The 19,416-nt window shown below is 34.6% G+C and overlaps 1 protein-coding gene across 1 annotated transcript in view; it reads right to left on the bottom strand.

Annotated features, from left to right (window-relative positions):
• Positions 1–19,416, bottom strand: part of LOC136030822 (orexin/Hypocretin receptor type 1-like) — a 165,864-nt gene that overhangs the window by 32,092 nt on the left and 114,356 nt on the right. The gene's annotated exons all lie outside the window — the stretch shown is intronic.

Genomic DNA, 19,416 nt, shown 5'->3' with positions numbered 1-19,416 from the left:
CCCCCTCATGAAGCCTGGAAGTTTCAACTTAATACAATTAGCAATTTTTATGACATTGCCGATATACCCTGTAAATAACCTGAATATTCATAGTTTTAACTTAGTTACAATTTCTCGTCAATACCTCCTGAAATTTTTATCTTAACACTCTGAGCCTTACAAGTAGTTGCAAGAGAAGTAGCAGTTTGAGCATTAGTAGTAGTAGTAGTAGTAGTAGTAGTAGTAGTAGTAGCAGTAGTAGCAGTACTAGTAGCAGTAGTAATGGTAAAATAGCAGAAGTAGTAGTATTAATAGTAGCATGCACATATTGCCTTTTTGTCAATAGATCTTCCCCTTTAAGCATTCTTTGAAAATTCCTACTTAATACCCACATCTGTTCTTGGGAATAGAATAGAAAATCTGCATGTGCGTAGTTTGTTTTGATTTAGTTTAAATTTTCCCTCAATATACTCAATATACTCTCGGATTATCTCCTTCATACGCTTAGCCTTAATAGCACTAGGATCATAGTAGTAGAGGTCGTAGTAGGAGAATTAGTAGCAGTAGTAGTATTGTATTAGTAGTAATAGCAGCAGTATTAGTGGCAACACTAGCATGTACATAGTGACTTTTGGTCAGTTGAACATCCGCCTTATGATGCCTTGTTCACCTTGATACGGTAAGCTGTTCCAAATATATTGCTGATACCCCCTTTTGACCTGCTTTATCCATCTTTTTCATCTTAATGCTCTTTGCCTTACAAGTAGTTGGAATTGAATTAGTAAATGGAGTAGTTCAGTAGTTGTAGTAGTAGTAGTAGAAGAAGTAGTAGTAATAGTAGTAGTAGTAGTAGTAGTAGTAGTAGTAGTAGTAGTAGTAGTAGTAGTAGTAGTAGTAGTAGTAGTAGTAGTAGTAGTGTAGTGGTAGTAGTAGTAGTAGTAGTAGTAGTAGTAGTAGTAGAAGTAGTAGCAGTAGTAGTAGTAGTAGTAGTAGTAGTAGTAGTAGTAGTAGTAGTAGTCGTACTAGTAGTAGTAGTAGTAGTAGTAGTAGTAGTAGTAGTAGTAGTAGTAGTAGTAGTAGTAGTAGTGTAGTGGTAGTAGTAGTAGTAGTAGTAGAAGTAGTAGCAGTAGTAGTAGTAGTAGTAGTAGTAGTAGTAGTAGTAGTAGTAGTAGTAGTAGTAGTAGTAGTAGTAGTAGTAGTAGTAGTAGTAGTAGCAGTAGTAGTAGTAGCAGCGGTAGCCGTAGTAGTAGTAGTGTTAGTAATATTAGCAGTAGAAGTAGCAGTGGTAGTAGTAGTAGTAGTAGTAGTAGTACCACTCAGCATCAGGCTTCTTGATGCCGACTTGGGCTGAATAGCCTGTGTCTTAAGTTAGTAGTAGTAGTAGTAGTAGTAGTAGTAGTAGTAGAAGTAGTAGTAGTAAGTAAAAGTATCAGTGGTAGTATCATTAGTAGTAGCATGCACATATTGCCTTTTAGTCAATTGATCTTCCCCTTTAAGCATTCTCTGACAGTCCCAACCTACTGCTCAAATCTAGCCATAGATACGACTTTTGAAAATCAGAATGTACAATGTGTGTTTTAATTTAGTTCAAATTCCCCTTCAACATTCTCTAAAATTTTCACCTTCATACGTTTAGCCTTGGTTGTACTATTATCATAGTAGTAGTGGGAGTAGTAGGAGCAGTAGTAGAAGTAGTAGTACTACTAGCAGAAAAAGTGTTCGTAGTGGTTGTAGCAGTAATGGCAGCATGGCAGCACTATTAATAGCAGATGCACATCTTGCCTTTTGATAAGTTGAACATTCCCCCCATGATGCCCCGGAAGTTTCATTTTGATACGGTAGGCCGTTCCAAAAATATTGCTGATACGCTCTTATGACAAGCTACATAATGTTTAATTTAGTTCAACTTTTCCTTCAACATTCCCTCAGATGCTCATTTCAATATCCTCAGCCTTGGTAGCACTCACTACAGAAGCAGTAGCTTTAGTGGTAGTAGTGGGAGTAGTAGTATTATTCTAGTTTGTAGTAAAAGCAGCAGTAGCAGTAGTGGTAGTTATAATAGTAGCAGTAGCGTGCAAATATTGCCTTTTCGGGCGACGGATCATCTCCTTTATCATTTCTTAAAAGTTCCAAATTAATACTCTCAGTCATTCCTGAGTTACGCCCTTTCGACAACCCATATGCACACAACGTGTTTTAATTTATTTCCACACTCCTCTCAATATTCTCTGAAAGGCTCGGTTGAATGCTCTTCGTCTTTTTTTGGAAAGTAAAGGTCAAACAAGCCCACCTTTCTCAATAACATGTGTATTAACAAGGGGTGAACTGCATAACTTATACCCCTTGCCCTGAGGGGGCTGAGGGTGGGTTGACATCCCCAAAATCTAGACGTTTCAACAATGCTGAATAAAATGGCTAACTCAGAAATTTGATTTGGTATGATTTAGGAGACGATGAACTTAGGAGGGCTGGGTGCCCTCTGATCATTTTTGGCTCTTAAAAAACGTACTACAACTTATAATTTACAATCTAATGATTTCCTTTCGAAGTTCTTATGACAAATCCTTCTATACCAAGTGCCTTGGTTAGAAAAAAGAAAGACAAAATAATATATTATGCCTTTTATAAATTTATAAAAGATATCTTATAAAAATTTATGAAAAGGTATTTTATAAATTTTTAATCCTTCGTGGCCATCAGTGATGCTCTTGGAAAGAGAAGAATCTATCTAGATTTCCAAATTCTTAATATTTGCAAATAAAACTGGCCTTTCGCAATGATAGGTTTTTTTCTTTTTCCTCGCCCCATTAAACAAGAAAAACCTAGCTTGGCACTCATTTGACTTGCAAATGATTAATCAAGCTACAGGAGAAGTCTCGATTAATGTATTTTAGCTTTGACAAAAATAGATCCCATCTTTTTCCCCAGAGCCGTCATAACCAGCATTGGCTTTATGCCGAATTTACATAGTATGTAGTACTAAATTGTAACTTACTATTTTCCTCAACTCTTAGATTTTAAAATGTATGGATGGATAAGCTTCAAATTGAATGCATTTCAAAAAATTTGATCAAATTTGAAAGTTTTACAAAAACATTTGAAAAAGCGGAAATTTGGAGATTTGCGAAAAAAAAAAAATCAGAAGTATTTCCTGGGAATCCAAAAGAGCTACAGAGTTCCAATCTCTTGTCATCAAAGGGATAATTCCATATTCTGCACGTGTTCAATATAACAGGTTCCCTAAGAAAAACACTTTTGGGCGAGGACAGTTTCATTTAGTTTCCTTCTTACACTCTTTAGTTTGCTAGAAAAAAGGCATTTTCTCTTAAAAAAAAACGAATATTGGAAATCGTGTAAGCTCTCGGGAAATTTTTCTTCAATATCTCACGCTCCCCAAGTCTGAAAAGTTTTGAATGTTTATTGCTCGCATTTGTGAGGAACATACAACTGATCACGAGAAAAAAAGACGATATAAAATACAGACAAAGTATTTCTCTGTTTCATATTAAGTAAAAATTATGTGGATCACGCGGCGAATCTGTTAACTTTTCACGCGCAAATTCTAAAAAGTCATCTGGAAAATCCGGATAGAGATATAGCACTGACAACAATACATTTGGCGCCACAAATGTTTAAAATATAAAACGGTATAATTGTAAAAATTATGATCCGAAAATCTTAACTGGAGGTTTGCAAGAACACCTCCCACATTTTCCTCCTCCAGGCCCCCTTAATAAGATAAGAAATGAAAGCCCTACAAACGCCAATATATAAAATTAGATTATTAGTGGCGTGATTCTGTTAGTACAGTGCTGGACTTCAAATTAGATTATTATACGTTCGATTCTTGCTTGGATTTTTTTTTTTCAATCATAATTTGTCCCTTCTTATGATTACTTTTCAGATAATCCATTATTTTTGCAAATTTGATGTGCTCATTTTTTAATATCCCGGGAAGGCTCATCTTAAAGCTATTAGTTATATATACGTGCTTTTTTAGCACTTTTACCTTCCATAAGTGCCATACAGCCCTAAAAACAGCACTTTTGGTCCCACTTCTTAAGTGGAGGTGTTTGGAAGTATATAACAGTACCATTGAAATAATAATGGTACAGAGCCCTTAACTGGAGGTTTATAAGAACCCCTCACATATACTCCCCCTCAAAACCCTCTTATTAAGTTTCATAAATCGCCTACTCAGCTTAAAAGTAAAATATTATTGCGAAAACAAATTAACTAAAGCTAAACATTTTTCAACTAAAAATCTGCCAAAAATTTAGCTTGACTGATCAGCAGTTTTGAATAGAACCTTCAAAGTTTACTCAGCGATGAAGCCTGTGTGCTAGTTCCAACGGCGGTAATTGAGGAGAAGGGACGTCCTTACCTCCTTAGTTTTTGCTCCAGCCTAGGTTTAGAAAAACACCTTTTTTTGGGAATTTCATTGAAAAAGGCGTTTTTTTCATTTAAAAAAAAAATGGGGGAAACAGCCGAAAGTGCATTTTATAGGAATGTGCTATCAAGTCAAATTTTTAAATAGCGATTAGGCATAAATATAAGCTTTTAAATGACCCCTTAAACAGCTCTCTTTTTCTACAGTAGCCTTCTAATTTCTGCTAATCAGTAGGCGATTCATAAAGCCCTGTTTTATTTATGGCTTTTTCAGGCGAAGTCGACCGAGTAAAAATAGCTTTTTGATGATCGAAAAACAAACGTTCCTGAAAAATATGCATTATTTTGCAAAGCATGGATAATGAACTTTACATTATAGACTTCATAGCTGTCAAGGTGGTCTGTACTATTTTCTAGAGGTGTCTTATCTCCCCTAGATCGATAATGATTAGAAATTACACTAAAATAAGTTTTCAACTGAAACTAAAAAGTGACAATAAAACTTAACACGAACATAAATCATTCCACTTAAATACAAAGATCATGGCAGCGTTGTTTCTACATGAAACTTGAACAAAAAACAAACCAAGATTAATTTTTAAAAAACAGAGTTTTCCCGAGGGAAGTAAAGAGCGACGTTGAAACTTAAAACGGACAAAAATTATTACTTCACAGCCTGTTTAATGTATATCAGTAAAACTAGTACAAATAAACCAAGTAATTATGTTTCCCTGTGCTTCTAGGACTACAGAAAACAAGCGCTTTACTGAAAACACAAAATAATATAGGGCTTTTGATACAGTAAAAGCAAAACAATAAAGGACATTTTTTACAGAATAAAAATATTATTAATTCCCTTTAGGATCAATCCCTTCTAAAGATAAACCAAAAACCCATTTTAGGATTGTTACTTTTTTTCTCGTTTAATTTGGTATCACTTGTGCAATATTTCAAGTAACGAAAGTTTTCAAGCTACCCTCAAACCCCGATGGCAAAAGTTATTGGGCTCATCCCTAGAAGATCTCAGAATTCCCATTTTAGGGTAGGGGAATCCCTATGCTTGGATCAGTTTCTGGCATCAATATCTAATGAACATTATAACACTTCAACCTTTTCGATCAAAAACACGTCCACTAGTCTTATATAGAAGGTTTTTCCGTCAGAAGTACCATTTCTGATGGAATTAAACAAAAAATCAAGTTTTTTTAACGGGAAATAAGGAGCGACATTGAAACTTAAAACGAACAGAAATTACTTCGTATATGAAAGTTCTGCTTTCTCATCAACACCCTGGTCTTTACGCTAAAGTTTGACTCTTTTTCTTAATTCTACTTTTTAAAACAGTAAAAAACTTTAGCGTAAAGAGCGGGGCGTTTATGAGGAAGCAGTCCTTTCACAAACGAAGTAATTTCTGTTCGTTTTAAGTTAATTCCCGTTAAAAAAAAACTTGTTATAATTATTTAATTTCTGAACGTTTTTGAATCAATGTATGTTTTTATTTTGGCTCTCCGCACATGAATAATTAAAACAAAATTTGCATATTTATTTTTTTGGCTAATTGGCTTTCTCGTAGTTTTGATCGAATGATTTTGAGAAAAAAGGAGCGGGAAAAGAGGCCTAATTGCCCTCCGATTTTTTGGTTACTTAAAAAGGCAACTAGAACTTTTAATTTTTTTAGAATATTTATTAGTAAAAGATATACGTAACTTACAAATTAGCTTACGTATCGAACTACTGTATTCTCATGTTTTTATTACGTATATGGAGGGATTCAACCCCTCGTCAGTACCTCGCTCTTTACACTAAAGCTTAAATCTTGTCCCAATTTCTTAAGAATGACCCCTGAATCACAAAAGCCGTAGAATAAATAGTTGAAATACTAAAAATGCTTTAGCGTAAAGAGCGAGGTATTAGCAGGAGGTGAGCCCATCATAGACGTAATAATTTCTATTCGTTTTAATTTTTAATGCTTCTCCTTACTTTCAGTTGAAAAAACTTTTCATAATTATTTTTTCATTGTTTTTTTTTAATAATGCAAGAAAACCCTGCTCTCTCTTCATGAAACTTTTCTTCCCCCATGACAAATTCCTCCAAGGAAAGTTCCCCAACATATCCCCCTTTTCTTATACCCCCCTCAACCTAAAAATCCCCCAGAAGACGTGTGTACTCTTCCAAATAACTATTACTATATGTAAGCACTGGTCAAAGTTTGTAACTTGTGGCCCCTCCCACGGGGACTCTGGGGGAGTAAGTCGTCCCTAAAGACATAGTTATAAAGTTTTATGACTACGCTGAATAAAATGGCTATCAGAATTTTGATCCGGCGACTTTGGGAAAATAATTAGCGTGGGAGGGGGCCTAGGTGCCCTCCAATTTTTTGGTCACTTAAAAGGGCACTAGAACTTTTCCGTTAGAATGAGCACTCTCGTAAGATTCTCGGACCAATGGGTCGATACGATCACCCCTGAAAAAAAAACCATAAAAAAAAAAAAATAAAAAAAAAAAAAAATAAACACGCATCCGTGATCTGCCTTCTGGCGAAAAGTACAAAATTCCACATTTTTGTAGATAGGAGCTTGAAACTTCTGCAATAGGGTTCTCTGATACGCTGAATCTGATGGTGTGATTCGTTAAGATTCTATGACTTTTAGGGGTTGTTTCCCCCTATTTTCTAAAATAAGTCAAATATTCTCAGGCTCGTAACTTTTGATGGGTAATATTAAACTTGATGAAACTTATATATTTAAAATCAGCATTAAAATGCGATTATTTTGATGTAGCTAGTGGTATCAAAATTCCATTTTTTAGAGTTTTGGTTACTATTGAGGCGGGTCGCTCCTTACTACAGTTCGTTACCACGAACTGTTTGATCAGACCCCTACGAAATCTTTGCGACCACGAGGTGGAAATGAGGTGAAGAAGGGACAGTCCCCCTCTAATATGGAATAAATTTTACTCATTTTGGGAATTAATCTTACTCTTTACTCTCGTAATAAGTGCCTCGACCAGAAATATTCCCATTAATCAAGAAGGATTTGGATCTGCCCTTAAAGTTTTTATTGTACTCTTTCCAATAACAAATACCCCCTCCCCCAAAAAAATGTCCGGTTATACTCCTGGGGATTATATATCAATTTCTACCTCCACCCTCCCTTCGTCTTTCCCTTCGAACTAATTCTGAATTTATCGGAAGGCTCAATGAGAGCTGTCATGTTTTGAATTAAAATGCACCCTTTGATGTATCTCCATACTTCCCTAAGTACAAAACAATTAGGGAACCTATTTATTCCTTGGGAATCAGAACTTCTAATTTTCAACCAAATAAGCCTTCAAAAAAAAGTTAAATATCCATCTTTTCCAAATAAAACCTTAAATGCCACGAGGAGCATAACATGCAACCCTTGCCTTTAAGCTCTGGGGGCGTGTTCCGATCCCAAAAGCCTTGTTATATGATATTTGGACTATTTTGAATAAAATGGTCATCTCAGAATGTCTATCTTATGCATTTCGAAAAAATACGATGTGTGTGTTTGGGGGGAGGGGTAGCTGCCCTCCGATCTCTTTGACTCTTAAAAAGGCACTAAACTTCTGATTACCAATCCAATGAGCCCCCTCCAAAGTTTATGTGACGACACTTTCTATTAAAACCTTTTATGCCCCCAGAACATAACTTAAAACCCTTGCCCTGAGGGCAGGGGGGTCATCCTCAAAGACCTAATTTTCAGACCTTTCAACTACGATGAACATTGAGGCTATCTCGGAATTTTAATCGGAAGTGCTTGGGAAATGATGGGTGTAGGAAGGGGGAGCTATTTGCCCTCCAGTCACTTTCGACTATTAGAATGGGAACTGGCCCTCTCAGTTTCTAATCGAATGAGCCTTTTTTAATAATAATAAGAAATAAATTAAATAATACAATGTGCCAATGCCAAAATCGTTCTTTAGTTAGGGAGCGCTATTGCGCTGCACTGCCTATGATTGTCTTTTTCATGGAAAATAGGTTTATATATTTTTGTTGTTTTTTCTATAAGACTCTATCATTTTCTATTTTCCTATATACTCCGTGGAGGGGGTGTTTTCCAGAGGGAATTTTACGGGGGGGAGAGATTTTCCGGTGGGTACTTTCCGTGTGGGGGAGGAGGTGACACACGACAATATTATTAAGAATCATGCGGACATTTTTCATGGGCAGTTTTCTGCAGGGGGGATTATCTGGAATACTTTCAGTGGGATGAAAATTTTCGGGAAGAATTACCCTGAAGTTGTATTCAGAATTGCTCTGAATAACAGAAATTATTCCGCATATGAAAGGGATTGTCCCCTCCTCAACGCCCCGCTCTTTACGCTAAAGTTTGACTCTTTGTCACAACTCTACTTTTCAAAACAACAAAAAAACTTTAGCGTAAAGAGCGAGGCGTTGAGGAGGGGACAACCCCTTTCATATACGGAATAATTTCTGTTCGTTTTAAGTTTTAATGTCGCTCCTTACTTGCAGTTAAAAAAACTTGTTTTTTTAATTTAATTTCTGAAGCTTTTTCAATTAATACATACTTTGATTTTGACTCATCGCACATAAATAATTAAAACGAAATTCGCATATTAATTTTTCTTTTGCTAAATGGCTTTTTCATAGTTTTGATCGGACGATTTTGATAAAAAAAAGGGGTGGGGGAGGAGGCCTAGTTGCCCTACAATTTGTAATTGCTTAAAAATGCAACTAGATTTTTTTTACGAACGTTTTTGTTTGTAATAAATATACATACCTTACGAATTAACTTACGTAACGAACTTCTATATTTGTGTATATTTTTATTGCGTATATGAGGAAATTTTCGCCCCCTCGTCAATACCTCGCTCTTTATGCTAAAGCTTGAATTTTGTCCCAAATCTTTAAGAATGACCCCTGAATCACAAAGGCTGAAGAATAAATAGTTAAAATTACTAAAAATACTTTAGCCTAAAGAGCAAGGTATTGTGGAAGAGACGAACCCCCTTATATACGTAATATTGTATGTTCGTTTTAAGTTTTAATGCTGCAAAATCCTGAGCTCCCTTCATGGAAATTCTCTTTCCTCATGATAAATAATTTCCTCGTTGAAAAGATCCTCCCAAGTAACCCCCTCCCCCAGAACCGACCCCAAACCCAACCCGAAAAAGTCCCCCTGAAAACGTCTGTACATTTCATAATAACCATTACTATATGTAACCAATGGTCAAAGTTTGTAACTTGCAGCCCTTCCCTTGGGGACTGTGGGGATTAAGTCATTCTTAAAGACATGGCTATTAAATTTTTCGACTATCCTGAATAAAATGGCTATCTCAAAATTTTGATCCAGTAATTTTGGGGGAAAATGAGCGTGGGAGGGGGCCAAGATGCACGTTGATTTTTTCAGTCAATTAAAAAGGAACTAGAATTTTTAATTTTCGTTAGAATGAGCCCTCTTACGAAACTCTAGGACCACTGGGTCGATTTGATCCCCCCTGGGAAAAAAAAGAACTAACAACCAAACAAACAAATAAACACGCATCCGAGATCTGTCTTCTGACAAAAGATACAAAATTCCACATTTTTGTAGATAGGAGCTTGAAACATCTACAGTATGGTTCTCTGATATGCTGAATCTGATTGTGTGAGATTCTATGACTTTTAGTGGGTGTTTCCCCCTATTTTCTAAAATAAGTCAAATTTTCTCAGGCTCGTAACTTTTGATGGGTAAGAATAAACTTGATGAAACTTACATATTTAAAATCAGCATTAAAATGCAATTCTTTGATGTAACTCTTGGTATCAAAATTCCGTTTTTTCGAGTTTCGGACACTATTGATCCGGGTCACTGCTTACTACAGTTTGTTACCACGAACTGTTTTCTGATGATTCGTTTTCTGCTCAGAGTAAGAAAAAAAAAATGTAGTTAGAAAGTCTGAAGTAAGATTTCTAATAAATGAGGAAGTGCTGACAGACCATTCTTTCCTAAAGAAAAAGCTTTATGCAAATATATATATATATATATATATATATATATATATATATATATATATATATATATATATATATATATATATATATATATATATATATATACCTTATAAACGATATATATGTTATATATACATATCCTTATAAACGAGCAATAATCGTATATTTATGTATATATTTTTTTCTCGAAAACGGCTCCATATTTTCTCGGAAAATTTTCATGCTGAGGTATTCTGGCCTAAAAACGATCTAAATAGGTTAGAAGTGAAAATTTGTTAAGGGCCTTAAGTTTGGAGAAAGGTATTTATATTAGTGAAGTCATTTTTATATACATCAGTATTGCAATGACGTTTTCACACTTGTCACAAAGATTTTCATGCATGGAAAAGTTTACATTAAATTGCTTAAAGAGTATATGAGCCCCCTCAAGTACATAACAATTTCTGTTCGTTTTAAGTTTTAATGTTGCTCCTTACTTTCAGTTGAAAAGACTTGTTTTTTTATGTAATTCCTGATCGTTTTTTTTAAATCATGCTGGGAAATCCGGCGCTCCCTTCATGGAAAATTCTCTTCCCCCATGAACAGTTCCTCCAAGGAAAAATCCTCCCACGAAAGACCCTCACACTTCCCAATAACCAATAAAATATGTAAACAACAGGTACAGTTCATAACTTGCAGCTCTTCCCCCGGGGACTGTGGGGGATTAAGTCATCCTCAAAGAGATAGTTGTTTTATTTTTCGACTACTCTGGATAAAATGACTATCTCAAAATTTTGATGCGGTTATTTTGGGAAAAAATGAGCGTCGGAGGGGGCCTAGTTGCCCTTCAATTTTTTGCCCACTTAAAAAGCACACTAAAACTTTTAATTTCCGTTCTAATAATTTCTCTCGCAAAATTCTAGGACCACTGGGTCGATACGATCACTCCTGAAAAAAAAAGTAAGCACCCATCCGTGATAATCCGTAAAAATACAAGATTCCACATTTTTGCAGATAGTAGCTTGAAACCTCTATTGTAGGGTTCTCATGTATGCTGTATCTGATAGGGTGATTTTCATTAAGATTCTATGACCGTTAGGGGTTTTCCCCCTTTTTGTCAAAAACAAGGCAAATTTTCTCAGGCTCGTAACTTTTGATAAGTAGGACTAAACTTGATGAAAGTTACATATTTGAATTCAGCATAAAATTTGATTCTTTTAATGTATTTATTGGTATCAAAATTTCGTTTTATTAGAGTTTCTGTTATTATTGAGCCGGGTCATTCCTTACTTACGGTTCGTTACCATGAACTGTTTAATATGTTTTGGACACCTTAGAAAGCATCATATATACTAAAAACCCTTTCTAAAAAAGGCATATTTTATGTAAAAATTAATATTTCTTACATTATTTTCTAGGAATGTTAATTTCAATATATGTGCTATTGTCACTTTTTCATGCACGCCAGTAGCAGAAAAAATATGAGGAATAATTTGTTCTGTTAGAAGGGATATTAGAGCGCCAGGAGAATGATAATTGCTAATTATGGTAATCTAAAACTAACCGTCTTGTACATATTGTTGGAGACATTTATATTTTCTAATCATTCCAGACAGAAGGAAAGCGTTCCCCTTAGAATACAATATTTCTAATTTTGGGATTAGCAAAGGGAGATATTAGGTCAATTCCTTATTTTTCCCACTTTCTACGTTAATATTTGCGTTAATAGGTTTTGAAAGCTGATACGTCTGTATAATATGTAAGAGACTGGAAAATGAAATATTCGATATCGAAGAAAAAGGTAATATCATAAATCATTGGAAAAATTTTGAATGCTTTAATGAATCTCATACAAAAACATCACAAGTAGTTTTGTGATTATGCATCAAATTTATGTTTAGATCCTGTCGTAAGAATAGTATTTCCATCATTCTCTCTAAGTTGTTTTCCCCTAAAGTAGGAAAAACATCCTAAAATTGTTTATGGTGAGATTGCAGAGAAAAACAGTACGGTTATTAAAGGAAGTTATAAATGAATATTTGCATTAATCTTGTGCTTAAGTAAAAAAAAAAAAAAAAAAAAAAAAAAAAAAAAAAAAAAAAAAAAAAAAAAAACAGGAATAAAACTTTTGGCTGTTAAGTTACTTGACCAATAAAATAAAAGAAAAAACAAATAAAATATAATATCCTAAATGCATATCCATATAATTATGTCTGCCAAACACTTACAAAATAGTAAAACTGAATTGAAAGTCAGAATTTGAACCGTATTTTAAATTGTTTTGATGAAATTCATCTTCCTAAAAAAGTGTTTTCATTTTCGCAGCAGAAAAAAACAGTTTGGTTTTTATGGTCCCCATGGCAGTAGTTCTCCTCAGAATTGAAGGCGGAATGGAAATACTTTGAAAGTGACCTGATCCTTGAGAAACACCCAAGAATGTTCTTTGATTTTCAAACAGCAAAACCACTATTTCTTCTAAATTGCTACTACCAACCAATTTTTCACAATTTAACTATCTCAACAAAACTAACAAAACCGGGACTATTCCTACGATGGTTACTCCTTAAGTTATTATTCCACAATGACTAGTACTTTGGCGCTTCTAGTATTATTACGCATTAACTGCTAGTTTTAATAAAACTTGTATTTAAGATGTCCAATCTAAAATAATCAGAAGCTATAGAACAGTGAAATTACAATGAACCTTAAAGCCAAATTTTTAAAAAAGAAAGCATGATAATAAAGTTACTGAAGCCATCCAAAAGTTTGATTGTTTTTTGCACTTACTGACAACTAAATTAATAAGTTTTAATTTACTTTTACTGAAAACTAAATCAACAACATTTTATGGTTGGCTTTTAAATTAGTTTATCTGAATGAATTATTACAAATACACTCATGTAAAAAGAAATTCGTAACAATTTCAGCACTATTTACTTTTGTAAGAAAATTGGAAAACAGTTCAAAATAGGTCATTCAAACAGTTGGTGGTAACGTAGGCTGTTCACTGTAAGTAAGGAGCGACTCAGCTCAATAGTGACCAAAACTCTAAAAAACGAAATTTTAACATCGATAAACACATCAAAGGAATCAGCTTATTATACTGATTTCGAATACATAAGATTCTTTAAATTTGGTGTTACCCATCATAAGTAACGAGCCTGAGAAAATGTGCATTATTTTGAAATAGGGTGAAACACCCCCTAAAATTCACGGAATATTACTGAAAATCCAGCCATCATATTTAGCTTACCAGAGAACCTTACTGTAGAAGTTTCAAGCTCCTATTTCCAAAATGCGGAATTTTGATAGTTTTGCCAGAAGACAGATTAAAATGCGTGTTTATTAGTTTTTTTGTCGTTTTTTTCCCAGGGGGTATTGTATTGAAATATTGGTCATAGAAGTCGGGAGAGGGTGCATTTGAACGAAAATTAAAAGTTCCAGTGGCCTATTGAAGTGGCCAAAAAGATTGGAGGGCAACTGGGCCCTCTATCACGTCCATTTTTTCCCAAAGTGATGTGATCAAAATTTTGGGATAGCCATTTTGTTTTGTTCAGTATGGTTGAAAAATCAAATGACTATGTCTTTAGGTATAAAATGACCCCCCACAATCCGTAAGGAGAGGCCTGTAAGTTATGAAATTTGCCCATTGTTTACCTACAATATTTATTGTTGGAAAGTATGCAGGCATTTTTTTTGGAGGGGGGATGTTCTGCTCGGGAAGGATATCCACTGGGAGAAACTTCCTTGGGAAGGTGAATTTGTGGGGGTTAAATTTTCCAGGGGAAATGTCACACTGGGGGGATCTGACACAATTACTATACGAAATTCTTTTATAATTGTCTTACATTCTATTTGCCAAATTTTTCATGTGAAGATGTTCCGGGGAAATTGTCCGGAAGCTATTTTCTGCGTGTTTTGATTTCCGGGAAACAATTTCCAAGGAAGGGGGTATTTCTGGAGTAATCGAGAAACCGAATAGATATTGAAGTCTTATTCAAATGAAAGGATGCTAAGGAGAATTTTTCAGGTTTAATTGTCCGCAAGCAATTTTACAAGGAATTACAAGGAAATTCTCAGCGAGGATGGAACTGTCTGGATGGAATTTGACGGGGAGGGATGTACTTTACGTTGGATGAAATATCCAGGGAGGTTTTGTGAGGGGAGGGGTATATTTCATAGATAGTGAGCCAGATTTACCGGCATTATTTGAAAAGCGAACAGAAATTATTCCATGTATGAAGGGTCCCCCTCCTCAATACCTTGCTCTTTACGCTAAAATTCGACTGTTTTTCCCAATTTTTTAAGAGCGGCTACTGAAGCACAGGGGCCGTTTAATTAGAATAGGAAGCTTATTTAAAAGTGTCGACAGCTTTGGCGTAAAGAGCAAAGTGTCGAGGAGGGGGCAACCCTTCATATACGGAAAAAAATCTGTCAAAGTTAATATGCAAATTTTGCTTTAATTTTTCATGTACGGTGAGCGAAATTTGAACCTGCATTAGTTGAAAAACGTTCAGAAATTAAATTAAAAAAACAAGTTTTTTTTACTGAAAGTAAGGAGCAACATTAAAAATTTAAACAAACAGGACTTATTCCGTGTATGAAAGGGGGTGTCCCCTTTTCAACATCTCGCTCTTTACGGTTAAGTTTAACTCTTTGTCACAGCTCTTCTTTTTAAAACAATAAAAACTTTAGCGTAAAGAGCAAGGAGTTGAAGAGGGGACAGCCCTTTTCATATAAGCAATAATATCTGTTCGTTTTAAGTTGTAATGCCATCCCTTACTCTCATTTAAAAAAAAAACTAAATTTTTTATTTAATTCCTGCGAAATCTAGTTTTTTGGGTGATTTGGGTGTGCAGGTGTGCCAATAAGCGAGAACGTAGATGAGGGGGATCGTGAAAATATATTTTTGAAAATCAAGGGTAGGGCAATCTTTTTTTCTTTTTCAATGCTAGCACCAAAAAAGCATATTTTTCAATGAAAACACCTAAACGATATTTTTAAATCTATGGAGATGAAAAGAATCTAAGACACCAATTGTACCCCTGCCCCATGTGGTAGCCATGGACGACAACACTGCATTTATTTGTGTGTGTGTTACTGATTCGTTTTTTAGCAGCTAATATTCATTACTAAGGCGTGAAAATAAATTAGATGATTAATAAATCAATTAATACAATAAAAAATAAATGGCTTGTGTAATTTTTAAACAATGTTCCTCGTTCCTCAGTAACGTTTGAACATCATCAATTACCAATATACTCCATTAAAAAAAAGTACTTGTATGATAAACCCCCTACCGCTCAAGTTGTTCCTTCATTAACGCATTATAGAACCGATTGTTTTTTTAGTTTTTTTTTGACAAAGAGAAGTGACAGAATAGATGGAAAGTATATAATTTGGGCTAAATATTTTCACATTAGGGGGGGGGGTAAATTATTTGGACAGTATGAAGTTAGAAATCAGCTCTTACTACATAATATGTAGAATAATTGTACCTAACACATTAAGCATGCAAACCCGCTGTACTTTACCCCCACCCCTCCTAATTTGCAAATATATAGCCCAAATTTGTTTCTAAAGTATTATATTTGTATCTTACTTTGCTATATTTCCTTAGAAATGAGCGTCAGAGAAACATATTAGAAGAAAATGAGGTAGCGGGTACATCATACAAGTACCAGGAAAAACTTCCCAGTATTTCTCTTAGAATGAGATCGACTGGTTAGCAATAGGAAGACATAAGAAGTCTTTCAGTCCCGAGTTACCAGATTAGCTGTTAGGATACTCCTGAGAAAGGCTTGAACAAGGTTTACACGTTGCTGGGAGACAGAAGAAGTTATGAACATCAAATGCATAGGGTTGGACGCTTTCATTATTATTATTATTATTACCACTAAGGCCGCTTTAATTCAGACCAGAGTCCTGTTTTATTGTTTGTTGGATTATTCTTATAATATTGTTGTAACAAAGAAACACAATTTTATGAAAAATAAACGAAAAAAGTCGAAAATACAAATTGTTTTCAATAAAGTGCCAACGATGCTCTCGCCTTATTAGATGGTTTAAAAGGGTGGTATCCCACTCTTATTTAAGGCATTTCCTGTTTTGTTTTTTTTTTTATTTGACTTGTTTATACACTTTAATTTCGGGTCGTTTTAGCTTTCATTTATGAACACATAGTGATTTCTGTGCTAGTTAAGTTTACTCGTTAGGTAAATTTTTTCTATTAATTTTTTGTTTTTTATCAAACTTTACTTGCTTTTGAAATAATTGTTTTTGAAAACACTTTTTGAAATTGATTTGTTTTTCGTTTTTAACGGAGGCTAATTGTCTGAATTCATAAACTTTTTGTTAAGTTCCTGTCCTTATGAAGTAAACAGCTTGGTCACAATTTGAATATTAAGCAAAATTTGAATAATCAGTCAGAATGATGGATCAGCCGTTTTTTTGCAATAAAACAAAAAAAAAGTCCGTCGACTGAAAGTAAGGGGCAACCTTAAAACCTAAAACGATCAGAAACAATTCTGTATGTAAGAGGGTTTCTCTTTCTTTAAGCCCGCTCTCTTTATGCTTAAGTCTCTAAGTCCTATAAAAATAATTTTCATTCAAACTCAAAACCTGTTATGTTTGAGCAGTCTATCTTTAAAAAATGCCACAAAAATTCAAAATTTAGCGTCAAAACTTAAGAATCAATGAGGAGACATCCCTCCTCTTATACGGTTTCAATTTGTTTTAAGTTTTAATTTACTCCTTACATTCAGTTTAAAGAAAACTTTTTTATTTAGTTTCTGATCATTTTCAAAGTTCTATTTCCAACTCCATCCCCCCTCCGTTGTAAATATCCCCGGAAACGTTCGTCCCTTCAGAAATTCTCCTGTTTGAAAATCTTTCCAGAAGAAAATCCTCCCCCTGAAAAATATATAGGCATGTTTCCTAATAACAAACACTATATATAAACAATGGGCAAGCTGCATAACTTTGACCCCTTTCTCCCAGGGGATAGGAGGGGCCCTCATATCCCCAAAGGCATTGTTATTGGACCTTCAACTATGTTGAACCACGTCATTATTTTAAAATTTTGATCAAATACCTTTAGGATAAAGGGGAGTAAGGGGGGAAGAACTAGTTGCCCTCAATTCTTTTTGGGTATTAAAAAAGGCACTAGAACTTTTAATTTAAGCTAAAATGACCCCTTTCCCGAACTCATAGGACCGGTGTTTTGATAGGATCCCCCCCCCCGGGAAAAAAACGGACACACAAAAGAAAAGTAACAGAAATAAACACGCATCAATGATGTTACTTCTGACGAAAAATACGAAACACATTTTTATAGATAAGAGCTTGAAATCTCTACAGTAGAGTTCTGAGATATGCTAAATCTAATGATGCGATTTCCATTAAGATCACTTGACTTTTTAGGGGCGCTTCCCGCTTTACTCAAATTCAGGCACATTTTTTCAGGATCGTAGCTTTTGACTGGTAAACTTAATAAATTTTAGCCTATATATTTGGAATCAGCATGAGAAGCAAATTCTTTTGTTTTATTAATTCTTACCAAAATTTCTTCTTCTTTTTTTTCAACTTTGTTTACTACTGGGCAGAGTCACTCCTTTCGTGGTTCATTACTACGAACTCTTGGATAAATTTTGAATAGTATTTCTACTATAATATACGGGTTGGATAGGCATTTTTAGTCATATGAAGTGAAATCTGTATAATCGTTGATGTTCTCTGCGGCTGAAGCCATCCAGCTCCCCATCCCATAGGAATAATTGAACACATACCTATTTTGATCCATCATGTTGTTGAAAGTATCTTTTCATGTCCAGTTTTGTATGTTTTTTTTATGTGTAGGGGATATCATTGTCCACGAAGATACCGAAATATGTTTCAAACTTTTTAAAAAGTAAATTTTGCCATTTTAGGCCAAATATTTTGGTCCTCACATATCTTCCCTAAAATATAAAGTCCATATATCCATTCCCAATAACAATTTCTGGATATCCTAATTGACTCCACAAGCCAATCCCGGTATATTAGAGGTATGGAATATAAATACCCAGGGTAACAAATAATGTCTCTCGATTTACTTTGCCTCAGAGACTCATAATAAAAAGTATTTACCCCCATTGAGGAAGGCAATTTCTAGGTCCACCTCGCCCAGCCCAAAAACAAAAGATCTAAATTCATTGTGTCGCAAAACTAAATCACCAGCCAAACACACCCTGAAACTTTCATCTCAATTCCCCTCTATCCCGTCCCTTCCAGTCAACATTTTAGGTCCTCTCGGCCGCTCCAATACTTCCAGAAAGTTTCGAGTCAATTCCTTAGGTCGTCTCCGAGTCACTGAATATACGCTGTTTTGATAGCCTGAGGGCAAATTGTGTCGTTCTTACTTCTCTCATTCACTATGACTAGATTTAAGCTCAATTAATGCATTATCAATCAAATAAAGTTTGACGTTTTGACCTGTTTCTTTAGAAACGACTCCTGAAAAGCAAAGGACCGTTTATCGGAATAAAAAACTTTTTTTTAATATTAAAAACCGCCTAACGAGCGAGGGGCTGAAGAGGGTGGAGCCCCCTCTTATACAAAATAAATTCTATTCGTTTTAAGTTTAAATGTTGCTTCTTACTTTCAGCTAAAAAAAATTTAATTTGTCCAATAGAATAACACAAATAAAGGGGTAAAAATTAGTTTTAAAATTGTTCCACAATCACATTGGCAAGTAAATTTCAGACAGATTCTGGTCAAATTAAAAATAAATTACGTTTCGGGGATTCATTTTGAAAGCCGGTGAAAGGAATTCATTTTTGGGTGTCAACTCGCACAGTTTTATTTTAAATCTTCAACAATATTCTCAATTTTTTGCATTATCTTATTTGCTATTTAGTCAATTTTTTAAAATTAAATTTGGTAAATAAATTAAAACAAGTAATCAGCTCTAAGCTATAATTCCCATTTTAATTTGAGGTTGTTACATTGATTGTACCGTGTGAAGCTAATGGAGGATTTAGGTTCATGACTACAAGTCTAAAATGTTTTCCTACCCATCCGATCTATTTGCGATAATTGCCTGGAATACCTTA

This window comes from Artemia franciscana, chromosome 9 (assembly GCF_032884065.1).
Source record: "Artemia franciscana chromosome 9, ASM3288406v1, whole genome shotgun sequence".
Taxonomy (NCBI): Eukaryota; Metazoa; Arthropoda; class Branchiopoda; order Anostraca; family Artemiidae; genus Artemia; species Artemia franciscana.
Note: the sequence above shows the minus strand (reverse complement) of the source record. Positions and strands in the feature narration are given on the sequence as shown.